This window comes from Dendrobates tinctorius, unplaced genomic scaffold (assembly GCF_039654945.1).
Source record: "Dendrobates tinctorius isolate UK_male_01 unplaced genomic scaffold, ASM3965494v1 ptg000075l, whole genome shotgun sequence".
Taxonomy (NCBI): domain Eukaryota; kingdom Metazoa; phylum Chordata; class Amphibia; order Anura; family Dendrobatidae; genus Dendrobates; species Dendrobates tinctorius.
The window spans coordinates 22,508,062-22,524,966 of record NW_027361743.1 but is presented as its reverse complement, the minus strand read 5'-3'; positions in this window follow the sequence as shown (position 1 = coordinate 22,524,966).

The window sequence follows — 16,905 nt, the reverse complement described above, 5'->3', positions numbered from 1 at the left end:
GTATGGATTGCACGTCATTGCACAAAGGTTAGAAAGGGTACCGTATCCCCGGATAACATGTATGGATAGCGTACACATTCAAAATATATGTCTATACAGCATGAGGCAGGCTCAGACGGTGTTAGGCCCAGTATGGATTGCACGTCATTGCACAAAGGTTAGAAGGGGTAAAGTATCCCCGGATAACATGTATGGATAGCGTACACATTCAAAATATATGTCTATACAGCATGAGGCAGGCTCAGACGGTGTTAGGCCCAGTATGGATTGCACGTCATTGCACAAAGGTTAGAAAGGGTACCGTATCCCTGGATAACATGTATGGATAGCGTACACATTCAAAATATATGTCTATACAGCATGAGGCAGGCTCAGACGGTGTTAGGCCCAGTATGGATTGCACGTCATTGCACAAAGGTTAGAAAGGGTACCGTATCCCTGGATAACATGTATGGATAGCGTACACATTCAAAATATATGTCTATACAGCATGAGGCAGGCTCAGACGGTGTTATGCCCAGTATGGATTGCACGTCATTGCACAAAGGTTAGAAGGGGTACCGTATCCCCGGATAACATGTATGGATAGCGTACACATTCAAAATATATGTCTATACAGCATGAGGCAGGCTCAGACGGTGTTAGGCCCAGTATGGATTGCACGTCATTGCACAAAGTTTAGAAGGGGTAACGTATCCCCGGATAACATGTATGGATAGCGTACACATTCAAAATATATGTCTATACATCAGGAGGCAGGCTCAGACGGTGTCAGGCACAGTATGGATTTGACGGCCCAGATTACACAGCGGAGGAGCAGGGAGAGGTAAAGATTGCAAATGCTGGGGCCCTGGCCAAGCAAGGGGGGCCCACTCGTGGGCGTCGGTACTGGCACTGGGCCCCTCATAGTACAGCGGTGTGTCTGACGGCGGGTGTGCACCACCACCGTCAGAGACACTTGATTGCACTATGAGGGACCCTGTGCCAGTGCCTGCGCCCAAGAGTCGGCCTACCCACCTGTCCAGGGCAACGGCACTCGCACGGTGTCATGCGCTAGGTGGTGACCCCGGCCATGGGGGGGGAGGCAGCACAGTTAGGGAGTTTTAGAAAGTGGCATATGTTGATGTTGGACATTCAACTGAGGCAAAAGGCGAAATAGGTGAAGTACCAGGAAGAGGTGGACCAAAGCAAGCCATTTTTCTGTCACCCTATGTGTCATCAGGGGAAGGTGGGACAAAATCCTTGGAAACCCATGCGTGGTTCATTTTAATGAAGGTTAGATCATCCACATTTTGGGTTGACAGACGGGTCCTTTTTTCTGTCAGGATTGATCCAGCTGCACTGAAGACTCTTTCCGATAGCACACTTGCAGCTGGGCAAGCGAGCTCCTGTAAGGCATATTGGGCCAATTCAGGCCAGGTGTCCAGTTTAGCGGCCCAATAGTCAAAGGGGAATGACCTGTGTGGGAGAACATCGATATGGGAGGAAAAGTAGTTTGTAACCATAGTTGACAACTGCTGTCTCCTGTCACTTTCCATCGATGCAGTATTACCAGTTGTGTGAGCGGTATTTGAAAAATCAGTCCACAACATTGTCATGAAACCCCTGTCTCCAACGCCACTTCTGCTGTGTGCACCACGAACACCTCTGCCAAGCTGCCCCCGGCCCGTACGGCTCGTGTGAGAACCATCACCGCTGCTGTGTGCTGGGAATGCCTCAAGCAACCGATTTACCAGAGTTGCTTGTTTATTAGCCAATATTAGGTCAAGGTTCTCCTGTGGCATGATGTTTTGTAATTTGCCTTTATAGCGTGGATCCAGGATGCTGGCCAACCAGTAGTCGTCATCGTTCATCATTTTGGCAATGCGGGGGTCCCTTTTTAGGATCCGCAAGGCATAATCTGACATGTGGGCCAATGTTCCCGGTGTCAATGATGCACTGCGAGTGCTGGGTGGAGGAGCACTTTCTGGCAAATCCACATCCCTCCAGTCACGCACAAACCCTGTACCAGACCTTGCCACGCCAACATTTTCACTTGCCCCACGAGATGCATCCTCCTCCCCTAAGTAATCATCCCCATCATCCTCCTCCTCCTCCTCCTCTTCTTCCTCCACCTCGTCCAGGAGAGGTCCCTGAGCAGACAATGGCTGAATGTCATCAAGGATTCCCTCCTCCTCTTCCTCCTCATCAACATTGGCTGCAGACGCCTGCTCCTTAAGGTGCGTCAAAGTTTGCATGAGCAGACGCATAAGTGGGATGCTCATGCTTAGGATGGCATCGTCTGCGCTTACCAGCCGTGTGCATTCCTTAAAACACTGAAGGACTTTACAAAGGTCTTTCAGCTTCGACCACTGCACGCCTGTCAACTCCATGTCTGCTCTCAAAGTGCCTGGCCGTGTATCCTCCCACAAATGCATTATGGCCTGCCTCTGCTCGCACAGCCGCTCCACCATGTGCAGGGTGGAGTTCCACCTTGTTGCAATGTCGATAATGAGGCGGTGGTTGGGAAGGTGGAGCAATCGCTGCAGCTTCTGCATACGAACGGAGTGTACAGGCGACCGGCGGATGTGCGCGCACAGTCTTCGCACCTTCTGGAGCAGGGCTGTTAACTCCGGATAATTTTTGAGGAAGCACTGCACCACCAGGTTCAAGGTGTGAGCCAAGCAAGGTATGTGGCTGAGTTTTGAAAGGGCTATGGCTGCCACAAAATTACGGCCGTTATCACTAACTACCTTGCCTGCCTCAAGATGTACACTGCCCAGCCATGACTCAGTTTGTCGCTTCAAGTACTCGGCCAGCACCTCGGCGGTGTGTCTGTCGCCCAAACACATCATCTGCAACACAGCCTGCTGACGCTTTCCACTAGCTGCTCGATAGGGGGGCACATCGTGTGCAATAGTGGCAGCTGCAGATGGAGTGCTCGTACGACTGCGCTCTGTGGACGAGCTGTCGCTTCTGGAGGAGGAGGGTCAAACGCCTACAGCCAACTGTTTCCTAGACCGTGGGCTAGGCAGCACTGTCCCACCACCGCTGTCCCCTGTGGACCCTGCATCCACCACATTAACCCAGTGCGCAGTGATGGACACGTAACGGCCCTGCCCATGCAGACTGGACCATGCATTAGTTGTGAGGTGCACCTTTCCGCTCACTGACTGCTTGAGTGCATGGACAATGCGGTCTTTCACATGATGGTGGAGGGCTGGGATGGCTTTGCGAGAGAAGAAGTGGCGACTGGGTAGGTCATAGCGTGGTACTGCATAGGCCATGAGTTCGCGGAAAGCTGTGCTTTCCACCAACCGAAAGGGCATCATCTCAAACGAGATTAGTTTGGCAATGTGGGCGTTCAAACCCAGTGTACGCGGATGAGAGACTGAGTAATTTCTTGACCTACTCATAGTGTCTGGGAGGGTGAGCTGGACTTGAGAGCTGCATATGGTGGAAGTAGCGGTGGACAGGGCGGACTGAGAGAGGGTTGATGATGGTGATGGAGTTGGTGTTCTTTCTGATGGCCTAGAATCAGTCTTTCGTTGATATAACAGTGGGATTCCCTGACTGCTGTGGCCTTGCAACGACACCTCAACATTTGCTGCTGTGCTAACCGGTGTGCTTACAGTGGGGGAAACAATGTAGCGTTGCTGACTACCTTCGTTGTGATCAGTTGCACATGTGGCACTTGAGGTTTGGTGTTGTGTCCACGCTTGCAAGTGCATGCTGGTTAAATGTCTAAGCATGCAACTGGTATTCAAATTTTTCAGATTTTTCCCTCGGCTAAAGGTCTTTGCGCACTTCTTACAGATAACCTTGGCCTGATCATGAGGATTTTGTTCAAAAAACTGCCACACTGCACTCTTCCTACTTTGGCAGACATTTTGCGGCCTAGCACGCTGTGATCTTTTGACCCTCTGGACAAGCTGTCCAGCAACTCTTTTGATGTTTGGAACCTGTCTTTGGAGTGCTCCGGGCCTGCCAGATAACAGCTGTTGCGATGTCGATGTCTGCTGTGGATGCTCCTCATCTGAGCTATTGGAAGCAGCACCCTCTTCCCCCAATGGATGCCAATCTGGGTCAACAACTGGGTCATCCATCACCTCCTCTTCTATGTCATGTGCACCTTTCTCTGTGTCACCGTGTATGGTGGTATAGTGTGTGGGAAGGGGCACCTGAGTCTCATCAGGGTCAAAATCTGGCTCTGTACACTGCGAGGACAATGTAGTGCTCTGAGTGAATGTACCAGCAGAATCATCCATCAGCGGCTGTGCATCAGTGCACTCCATGTCAGATTCATCTTGGCCTGGGTAATTCACCATTTGACTTGATAATCCAGGCATGGTATGTGAAAACAGCTCCATGGAGTAATCAGTAGTATGGCCTGCGTCATCCTTCAATCTTGGTTGGGGTGAAGGACACAAGGAAAGGTGTGGTTCATGAACATGAGCCTCCAATGACGACTCAGTGCTTTTACTTTTTACAACTGAAGAAGAGGAGGCGATAGAGCTGGAGGCTGAGTCAGCAATGTAAGACAAAACTTTTTCCTGATGCTCTGCCTTTAAAAGCGGTTTGCCAACTCCTAGAAAACTAAGCGTTCGAGGCCTTATGTAGACAGACGATGACGCAGGGTCAGCACCTCCTGCATTTGGTCCTATTTTGCTCTTGCCACTACCATCAGATCCACCACCAACACCATCATTACCAGCTGCCAACCCCCGCCCAATTCCACGGCCTCTTCCACCAGCCTTCCTCATTTTTGGTAGAAATGTAGACAAAATCCAACAAACTATATAGTAATGTAAAACAAGGTACAAGGTGTCTATAGGACAGGGGAGTTTTAGAATTTCTGCACACACTTGTGGACAGTGGACACTTGTGGATTGTGTGCGGCCCACTGATATCTGAGCGCTATGTGACACGCTCGATGGCACAGCTGCCTGTGACCAAAGTGACGAGAGGATAATGGAGATTTTGAATCTCTGCGTACACTTGTGGACAGTGGACACTTGTGGATTGTGTGCGGCCCACTGATATCTGAGCGCTATGTGACACGCTCGATGGCACAGCTGCCTGTGACCAAAGTGACGAGAGGATAATGGAGATTTTGAATCTCTGCGTACACTTGTGGACAGTGGACACTTGTGGATTGTGTGCGGCCCACTGATATCTGAGCGCTATGTGACACGCTCGATGGCACAGCTGCCTGTGACCAAAGTGACGAGAGGATAATGGAGATTTTGAATCTCTGCGTACACTTGTGGACAGTGGACACTTGTGGATTGTGTGCGGCCCACTGATATCTGAGCGCTATGTGACACGCTCGATGGCACAGCTGCCTGTGACCAAAGTGACGAGAGGATAATGGAGATTTTGAATCTCTGCGTACACTTGTGGACAGTGGACACTTGTGGCTTGTGTGCGGCCCACTGATATCTGAGCGCTATGTGACACGCTCGATGGCACAGCTGCCTGTGACCAAAGTGACGAGAGGATAATGGAGATTTTGAATCTCTGCGTACACTTTTGGACACTGGACACTTGTGGATTGTGTGCGGCCCACTGATATCTGAGCGCTATGTGACACGCTCGATGGCACAGCTGCCTGTGACCAAAGTGACGAGAGGATAATGGAGATTTTGAATCTCTGTGTACACTTTTGGACACTGGACACTTGTGGATTGTGTGCGGCCCACTGATATCTGAGCGCTATGTGACACGCTCGATGGCACAGCTGCCTGTGACCAAAGTGACGAGAGGATAATGGAGATTTTGAATCTCTGCGTACACTTTTGGACACTGGACACTTGTGGATTGTGTGCGGCCCACTGATATCTGAGCGCTATGTGACACGCTCGATGGCACAGCTGCCTGTGACCAAAGTGACGAGAGGATAATGGAGATTTTGAATCTCTGCGTACACTTGTGGACAGTGGACACTTGTGGATTGTGTGCGGCCCACTGATATCTGAGCGCTATGTGACACGCTCGATGGCACAGCTGCCTGTGACCAAAGTGACGAGAGGATAATGGAGATTTTGAATCTCTGCGTACACTTTTGGACACTGGACACTTGTGGATTGTGTGCGGCCCACTGATATCTGAGCGCTATGTGACACGCTCGATGGCACAGCTGCCTGTGACCAAAGTGACGAGAGGATAATGGAGACTTTGAATCTCTGCGTACACTTTTGGACACTGGACACTTGTGGATTGTGTGCGGCCCACTGATATCTGAGCGCTATGTGACACGCTCGATGGCACAGCTGCCTGTGACCAAAGTGACGAGAGGATAATGGAGATTTTGAATCTCTGCGTACACTTTTGGACACTGGACACTTGTGGATTGTGTGCGGCCCACTGATATCTGAGCGCTATGTGACACGCTCGATGGCACAGCTGCCTGTGACCAAAGTGACGAGAGGATAATGGAGATTTTGAATCTCTGCGTACACTTTTGGACACTGGACACTTGTGGATTGTGTGCGGCCCACTGATATCTGAGCGCTATGTGACACGCTCGATGGCACAGCTGCCTGTGACCAAAGTGACGAGAGGATAATGGAGATTTTGAATCTCTGCGTACACTTGTGGACAGTGGACACTTGTGGATTGTGTGCGGCCCACTGATATCTGAGCGCTATGTGACACGCTCGATGGCACAGCTGCCTGTGACCAAAGTGACGAGAGGATAATGGAGATTTTGAATCTCTGCGTACACTTTTGGACACTGGACACTTGTGGATTTTGTGCGGCCCACTGATATCTGAGCGCTATGTGACACGCTCGATGGCACAGCTGCCTGTGACCAAAGTGACGAGAGGATAAGGGAGATTGGATTGCTTTTAAAAAAGCAGTTTGCGGAGCAGTGGGTAAACAGCAATGCCAGCGTGTCAGGAAGCCTTAGAAGGCAGCCCAACAACCAACACCACTGATACACCACAATATAGCCTCCCCTTGCACTGCACACACAGTGACTTGTGTGTTGTGCAGGCCAAATCGCTAGCAGCAGAAGCAGTTTTTTTGTCTTCTTCCCTGCCTAACGCTCTCCCTACAGAATCAGCAGCAACCTCTCCCTATACTAAGATCGGCAGAAGTAAGATGGCGGTCGGCGTGCACGCCCTTTTATACCCCCTGTGACGCCCACCAAAGCAAGCCAATCACTTGCATGCCCTTCTGAAAGATGGTGGTGACCCGTGCCTATGTCATCACGTTGCCCACAGTGTCCGTGGATCCTGATTGGCTGAAAAAGAGCGCAAAACAAACTTTTGAAATGCGACTTTGGCGCTTAAGTCGCCGACCTCGTGGCCGACCTCATCCTAGGGTCGGGTTTCGTTTCATGAAACCCGACTTTGCCAAAAGTCGGCGACTTTTGAATTTTTTCGACCCGTTTCGCTCAACTCTAATAATGAATTAAGAGATGGGGAGGATGCTATCAGGGACTTAAAATGTATTGGAAAGTGGGAGAGGAGGCAATAAGGTGCATAGGACACTTTATAATGAACTGAAAGGTGGGAGAAGACTCTGTCAGGGACTTGTAATAAATTGGGAGGTGGTGGAGGATGCTCAGTGCCTGATAGTGTCTTTACTCCCACCCCCAAATTCATTATGATGCTATCAAGTGCTTATAATGAATGATGAGGATACATAACAGGGTCTAAGGCTATGTGCAAATGTTCAGGATTTGCAGGAGAAAATTCTGCTGCATATCCTAATGTGTTGCCAGGAAGAGCGATGCATAAAATACATTTTTTCCCATGTTTTTCACATGCTTTTGTTGCGTATTTCCCCCACTCATTAGTATGGGTGATTAATGCTGCAAGAATTGACATTATGCAGGTTTTAATCTGCTTCAAGTCTGCAAGGAAAAAATAAGCAACGTGTGTGGAACACCCCCAGGGCTGTGAGTTTACTCGGTACCGGGCCACTTCTGAAAGGGGCAGTGTCACAGCGGCGGTGACCCGGTCCGTGGCCCTGGGCGTCCAATAAAAGGGGTATATTTACAAGAGATGAAAATAGTTTGTACAGTGTTCGTGACACCACCTGTGGTATCTGGTCAGAGGCGACCAGCGTTGCAGTGCAGATACTCTGGGAAAGATGGTGTGATGCAGCAGAGGTGGAATAGCTCTCCACAGGCAGAGCTGAGTCCCAGAGCAGAAGAAAGATGTTTGAAGAATATGGATGGTGCTGGAGTGTGGAGCAAAGGATGTAGCAGTGCTGGGAAGGTGACGCATGAAGAATTCAAAGGACACAACAGAGTGCAGTTTCATTTACCTTTTACTGTGTGTAGGTACACTCCAGGATTCAGATTACAGATGGTACAAGAGTCGGTCAGCCTTGAAGCAATTTGGGAATCTCTCTATGTAGATGGGTTGTGAGGTCTCCTTTTCTAGCGCTATTCTGAAGTTCCTCTTTCTGTCTGTTACTTAGAACTCCACTCGCATGACAGGTAGCTGTAGCCTACTTCATAAACTGCCCTTAATGGTGTCTCTGACTCACACGTTGCTACTGTGTCGTCGATTCTCAGTTGGGAACAGAGCATTTACAGCCTCTTGTTCCTCCAGTTTCTGCTGTGGGACCTTTAATATCCATACAACCTCGGACTCCGGCGTCCAGCCTCTGTGCTTCAGCTTGGGGACAAGCTCTGCTCTAGCTCCAGTCCCCAGCTTGTCTTCCACATCATCCTCCTTCTTCCCTGTCTCCATTCTAACTACCTAACTTCCTATTCCTGACCACAGAGAGCAGCTCCTCTGCAGTTAGGTTCAGCGCTCCCTCTGCTGGCCTGGAGTAGGAACTGTGTTGTGTGCTGGAACTACCTGATAAAGAGACCCTTTCACTGCTCCCAGGCATGACATCACTCTCCCTTAGAGGAAGGTAAGGTCACTGTGGCAACTGTACTCCTGGGGGTGCCACATGTGCATGAGACTTCAGGGATCTCATTCACTATATTCCATAACAAACGTAGCATGTGCACATAGCTTTACAACATGAAGTTCTTACCAGATGGAGAAGAAACAGCAGAAAATGACTCTAATCAGACGAGATGACAATGGTAAGTTCCTGGGTGTAAATATTAGGGTCCCGTTTCACTTAACGACGCACAAGCGATCCCGGCAACAATACGACCTGATAGGGATCACTGGTGCGTTGCAAATTGATCGCTAGTAATCTGCCAAACAGGCAGATCTCTTCAGTGATGGAGCAACGATCCAGCGATCAAACACAGCGATGCATGCTGGCCAGCGGGACGCCGACAACGAAAAATGGCCCAGGATATTCCTGAACGATCAGTGATATCCAGCAAGGGTGCCGGTCGCTGATGTGTGTCACATGTAACGCGATCGCAGGCGAGATCACTGTTGCATCACAAATCGGTGACGCATTAGCGCTCTCGCTAGCGATCTCGCTATGTGAGATGGGGCCTTTAGTCTGTATCTGCACTATGTGACTTGAAGTGATAATGTTATCTGTAAAATCCCTTAGGCTGCATTCTCACATTTGCGTGAAATGTTCATGTGATGTCAGACTTTATTATCGGATGGCACACGGAATCATAGAGTTTTATAGGTCCATTAACACAGTCTCTTAGTTTATTGTGTACTCACTTATTATGTATAGTGTCGTCCTTAGTTACATACAGTTGTGCTCAAAAGTTTGCATACCCCGGCAGAATTTTTGCTTTCCTGGCCTTTTTTCAGAGCATATGAATAATAACACCAAAACTTTTTCTCCACTCATGGTAAGTGGTTGGGTGAAGCCATTTATTGTCAAACTACTGTTTTCTCTTTTTAAATCACAATGACAACCCAAAACATCCAAATTACCCTGATCAAAAGTTCACATACCCCATTTCTTAATACCATGTATTACCCCCTCTAACATCAACGACAGCTTGAAGTCTTTTGTGGTAGTTGTGGATGAGGTTCTTTATTTTCTCAGATGGTAAAGCTGCCCACACTTCATGGCAAAAAGCCTCCAGTTCCTCTAAATTCCTGGGCTGTCTAGCATGAACAGCGCTTGGCATCTCCACAGAGTGGCTCAATGATATTGAGGTCAGGAGACTGAGATGGCCACTCCAGAACCTTCACTTTGTTCTTCTTCAGCCAATGACAGGTCAGCTTGGCTTGTGTTTTGAATCATTGTCATGATGGAATGTCATAGTACATCCCATGCTCAGCTTCCGGGCTGATGGTTGCAAATGCAAAAGTATCTTGCCTACAATATATTTAGTATATTAGGCTGACAAAAAAACAATATGATAAGCAATGAATAAGAGCCACAAAGCTTGACATGTATCTGATTATTGATCCCTGGAGAGTCTGGTAGTATTTATGCTGCATGGTATTACGCTATTTTTAAAGTATTGCTTCAATAAATAATGGATTTTAAGGAATGAAGAGCTGGAATACCTCTTTGATCAATCTTATAATTATGCCTGTATGCACAACCATATAAGGTGAGCAAAATCTTTCATTTGTTAGCAATCATGATATTATCTAATACTACATGTAGATAGCGCTCCCTTGTCTTCCTTTTAATCTAGGTTACATCCTGCATCAAACCGAGCCTTACAATTTTTGGTGTAAGTAAAGGCATACGCTTCCATATATACGGAGCTGTTTGGACATCATATTTGGTAATGGGGGCTCTGTAGCTAAAGGAGAGTCAAGGGCAGCTTAGTGAGATTCCTGGAGTGTCAGTTATGGTGTCTGCAAGGAGGGCTGGCATGGCGTGGAGGAGTCGCAGCTATGGTGTCAGCAAGGAGTTCGTGCATGGATTGGTGGAGTGGCAGCTATGGTGTAGAGCTGCACTCAAAATGCTGGACGTTGTTGCTGAGAGCTGGACTCAAGCATGCTGGACTTTTTGGCAGAAAAGCTGGACTCATGTGCAGGACTCTGTTTCGAGACATCTGCACGCAGGTGTGGACTCGGTTTGCTCCAAGGCTGCACTATGGGGCTGAGAAGTTCCGTTTCTGGACACTGCACCCAGATGTCGGACACGGTGGAAGAAAAGATGCACGCAGATGGTGGGCTCTGTTGCTGGGAGCGTAAGCAACAGAGCAAAGCTAAGTGGTGTTCCCCTGTTATGTCACTTTTCCTTATGTGTGTTTAGTGCAGTGGTGGGATTAGTTTCCGCACCGACCAATTCCCTAGTGAGAGTTTAGGTGCAGGACAAGTCAGGGTTTTTAGGTTCCTGATCGTCGCCCGGTGCGGAACCGGCCTAGGGAACGTTAGGAGTGTAGAGACACTGACTCAGGGGAGTGCAAGAGGTCTCCACTTCCCCGTTTCCTTATCGCAGGGCCACCATTGTTATTGTTACCCAGGTTTTCCCTATTCCCTTTGTCTTATTGTATTAGTTACCGGCCTGTGGGCCGCGTCACATAGGACAATTACACGTGCCGCGTCCTGTTGTATCAGTTACTGGCCTGCTGGCCGTGTCACTCAGGACGGGGCACGTGACACTTTGTAGGTGGAATCCTTCAAGAGAGCATACATGGTCTTTGTAGGTGGAAGCATTAATATTTTCTATGGACCACTATTTAGTTTTTTGGGGGAGTGTGTAATCATAGAGTAATGACACAATTTTTTAAATATTTCGGTCTTTGTTCCACAGCACAGTTGTAATAATAATAATAATAAATTTTATTTCTATAGCACCGACATATTCCGCAGCACTTTACATTTCAGAGGGGACTTGTACAGACTATAGACATTACAGCATAACAATAATCACATAGATCATAACAGATACCAAGAGGAATGAGGGCCCTGCTCGCAAGCTTACAATCTATGAGAAAAAAAGGGGAGACACGAAAGGTGGGTGGTAACAATTGCCCTGATTGTTTGGACCAGCCATAATGTTAAGTGTGTAACAGTATGGACACAGAGGGCTAATAGATGCATAAAGCATGTGGGAACATGATACGGGGAACCTGGTTATGGTAAAACTTTTGACTGTGCCACACAGGGATAGTTAGGTTAATGTGTTGAGGCGGTAGGCCAGTCTGAATAAATGAGTTTTCAGGGCACGCTTAAAATTGTAGGGATTGGGGACTACTCGTATTGACCTGGGAAGTACACTCCAAAGAATTGGTGCAGCACGTGTATAGTCTTGGAGACGGGAGTGGGAGGTTCTGATTATCGAGGATGCTAACCTCAGGTCATCAGCAAAACGGAGGGCACGAGTAGGGTGGTAGACTGAAACAATGGAGGAGATGTAGGGTGGTGCTGAACCATGGAGTGCTTTGTGGGTGAGGGCAATAAGTTTGTACTGGATTCTGGAGTGGATGGGTAGCCAGTGTAATGACTGGCACAAGGTAGAAGCATCGGTGTAATGATTGGCGAGGAATATGATCCTGGCTGCAGCATTCAAGACAGATTGGAAGGGGGAAAGTTTGGTAAGAGGGAGACCGATTAGAAGAGAGTTACAATAGTCCAGATGTGAATGAATAAGAGAAACAGTAAGAATTTTTGCAGAGTCAAAGGTAAGAAAAGGTCGAATTCTAGAATGTTTTTGAGATGCAGATAACAAGAGCGAGCCAGTGATTGGATGTGGGGAGTGAATGAAAGCTCGGAGTCAAGTATGACCCCAAGACAGCGGGCATGTTGCTGGGGAGTAATAGTGGAACCACACACGGAAATGGCAGTGTCGGTTATAGGTGCATTAGTAGAGGGAGGAAACACAAGGAGTTCAGTCTTTGACAGGTTCAGTTTCAGATATAGTGAGGACATGATGTTAGACACAACGTTTAGAGAATCGCCGGTGTTTTCTAGAAAGGCTGGCGTGATGTCAGGAGAAGAAGCATATAATTGGGTGTCATCAGCATAGAGATGGTACTGGAAACCAAATCTACTGATTGTTTTACCAAGAAAAAACACAAAAATTGAGCTTGGTTTGAGTTGGTGCACATGCAGCATATAAATGCATGTTCACATGGCCATAAAGCATTCAAAGCCTACAAAAGACAAAATGAAAAAAACCCTGCTATAATTAAATAAGTAAAAAGCAAAAGTGCATTTAAATCACAGAGTTCTTAGTAATAGTGTATTTGATCAAACATAGCATAAAAGCTGTCCCACCATCGACAAGGTGACTCTGCAGTCGGGGCGATCCTACACTGTCTAGTATTAATAACCTTATCATGTGTCAAAGTTGACGTCTGTGTGAATAAGGGCAGAATAGGACCGGGTCCCAACCAGTGGACACCAGTCAGGGGAAGCCTTTAAATACAATTTCCAGCTCAGGAGAGGGAGGCCACACCCCAGGTTGCACAGAATGCAAAAATACAAAGAAAAAACACAAAAATTGAGCTTGGTTTGAGTTGGTGCACATGCAGCATATAAATGCACGTTCACATGGCCATAAAGCATACAAAGCCGACAAAATGAAAAAAACCCTGCTATAATTAAATAAGTAAAAAGCGAAAGTGCATTTAAATCACACAGAGTTCTTAGTAATACTGTATTTGATCAAACATAGCATAAAAGCCATCCCACCATCGACAAGGGCTGAATGTGCACCAACTCAAACCAAGCTGAACTGGAAATTGTATTTAAAGGCTTCCCCTGAATGGTGTCCACTGGTTGGGTCCCGGTCCTTGTCTGCCCTTATTCACACAGACGTCAACTTTGACACATGATAAGGTTATTAATACTAGACAGTGTAGGACTGCCCCGACCGCAGAGTCACCTTGTCGATGGTGGGACGGCTTTTATGCTATGTTTGATCAAATACAGTATTACTAATCCACTGCATGGTCCCAAATCTGCTACATTCTGTCTACCACAGAATCCACACCTGGGCAGGCAGAAGCTTCCACCTGCCCCAAAGAAAATCAAGGATGAAACCCAAAGTTACAAAAGAAAGGGGACATCAAGGTGGCAGAACTAGCCCTATTGTTTTAGCGTGAATTCGGCCAAGGGCAAAATTGAGACCCAATCATCCTGATCAGCAAATATGAAACATCTCAAATAGGACTCCAAAGTCTGGTTTGTTCTCTCGGTCTGCCCATTGGTCTGAGGATGAAATGCAGAGGAGAAAGACAACTGAATTCCCAGTTTGGAACAAAAAGCTCTCCAAAATCTGGAAACAAACTGGACCCCTCTGTCCGACACAATGTTCTCAGAAATCCCGTGCAAACGAACCACTTGTTGTAACAACAAGGGCACCAACTCAGAAGAAGATGGCAACTTTGGGAGTGGTACAAGGTGGACCATCTTAGAAAATTTATCACAGATCACCCAAATAACAGTCATTCTCTGAGAGACAGGGAGATCAGAGATAAAATCCATTGAGATATGGGTCCATGGCCTCCTGGGCACCGGCAGGGGCATCAACAAACCACTAGCACGAGAACAGGGCTTAGACCGAGAACAAGTCCCACAGGACTGCACAAAATTCCTGACATCATGAGATAAGGCTGGCCACCAAAAAGACCGACTCACCAAATCTCTGGTACTAAAGATACCTGGATGACCAGCCAACGCGGAGCAATGAATTTCAGACATTACTCTTCCCCTCCACTGGTCAGAGACATACAATTTTCCCATAGGGTATCGTTCAGGTTTATCCTCCTGAAATTCCTCCAGGGCACGTCTCAAATCAGGAGAGATGGCGGAAAGAACTACACCCTCATTTAGAATGGAAGTAGGCTCGGTCACATCAAGAGAATCTGCAAAGAAACTCCTAGAAAGGGCTCCGTCTTAACATTCTTAGTGCCCGGAAGAAAGGAGACCATAAAATTAAAACGCGTGAAAAACAAGGCCCACCTAGCCTGTCTAGGATTCAAGCGCTTGGCTGATTCAAGATAAATCAAATTCTTGTGATCGGTGAGAACCACATCTTGAAGTCTAGCTCCCTCCAACCAATGTCTCCACTCTTCAAATGCCCACTTCATGGCCAATAATTCCCGATTCCCCCCGTCATAGTTACGTTCAGATGGAGAAAATTTTTGAGAAAAGAAGGCACAGGGATTCATCTTAGAGGTTACCAGATATCTTTGAGACAAAACGGCTCCTGCACCAATCTCAGAAGCATCTATTTCCACCTGAAATGGGAGTGAAACATCAGGTTGCTGTAGAACCGGAGCAGAAGTAAATCTCTGGTTAAGCTCCTGAAATGCCGAGACTGCCTCTGGAGACCAATTCACCACATCAGCGCCCTTTTTGGTCAAATCGGTGGGAGGTTTAACAATACCAGAAAAATCTAATATATAAAGCTCAAGTGTGTGTATGTATGTATGTGTGTATGTATGTATGTGTGTATGTTCGGGATTGGCATCCGCACCGTCGCAGCTACAGCCACAAAATTTGGCACAGTCACACGTCTGGACCCCGAGAGTGTCCTAGGCTATGTTGTGAGGCGAAATTTTAACCCCGCGCGTTTCAATTCACCAAACAATTTTGCCACTATCTACATAATGGGGAAAAAGTGTGTGTATCAAGCCCCGCCCCTCATTATGATGTCATAATGGTTGCCATGGCGACGCTGATGTCATCATAGGTTGCACGCCCCGCCGCTAATTATGATGTCATAATGGTTGACTATGGGATGGAGGATGTGTGATGGGTATATGGGCACTTGACTATGTGATGGAGGATATGTATGATGGGTATATGGGCACGGGACTATGAGATGGAGGATGTGTGATGGGTATATGGGCACTGGACTATGGGATGGAGGATATGTATGATGGGTATATGGGCACGGGACTATGGGATGGCGGATATGTATGATGGGTATATGGGCACGGGACTATGGGATGGAGGATATGTATGATGAGTATATGGGCATGGGACTATGAGATGAAGGATGTGTGATGGTCATATGAGCACTCGACTATGGGATGGAGGATATGTATGATGGGTATATGGGCACGGGTCTATGGGATCGTGGATATGTATGATGGGTATATGGGCACGGGACTATGGGATGGAGGATGTGTGATGGGTATATGGGCATGGGACTATGGGATGGAGGATGTGTGATGGGGATATGGGCACTCGACTATGGGATCGTGGATATGTATGATGGTTATATGGGCACGGGACTATGGGATGGAGGATGTGTGATGGGTATATGGGCATGGGACTATGGGATGGAGGTTGTGTGATGGGTATATGGGCACTCGACTATGGGATGGAGGATATGTATGATGGGTATATGGGCACAGGACTATGGGATGGAAGATAATTATAATTTGCTATAACTAACCACAGTTAGTTACTATGCCCGGGCAGGGCTGGGCTCTTCAGCTAGTTACTTATAAATTTACTGTAGAAATTAGCAAAACCCAAAAACTTCTGAAGAGCCTTCAGAGAAGTGGGCTGAACCCAATCATAAATGGCCTGTACCTTGGCCGGGTCCAATTCAATAGCAGGCGGGGACAAAATGAATCCCAAAAACGAAATCCTCTGTACACCAAAAAGACATTTCGATCTCTTAACATACAGAGTATTTTCCCTCAAAATCCGGAACACAGTCCAGACATGTTCCACATGAGAATCCCAATCACTGGAAAAAATCAAAATATCATCCAGATAAATGATCAAAAACTTATCCACAAGGTCCCGGAAAATATCGTTCATAAAAGATTGGAAGACGGAAGGGGCATTAGTGAGCCCAAAAGGCATCACCAGATACTCAAAATGTCCCTCCGGAGTATTAAACGCCATCTTCCATTCATCCCCGTGCTTGATGCGAATAAGATTATACGCCCCCTGAGGTCAAGTTTGGTAAACCAACAAGCACTTTTAACTCTAGAAAATAAATCAGAAATCAGGGGTAACGGGTACTGATATTTAACAGTGATTTTGTTAAGGGAACAATAGTCAATACATGACCTTAATGTGCCATCTTTTTTGGCCACAAAAAAAAAACAGGCGAAGAGGATGGTCTGATATGACCCTTCTCCGATGATTC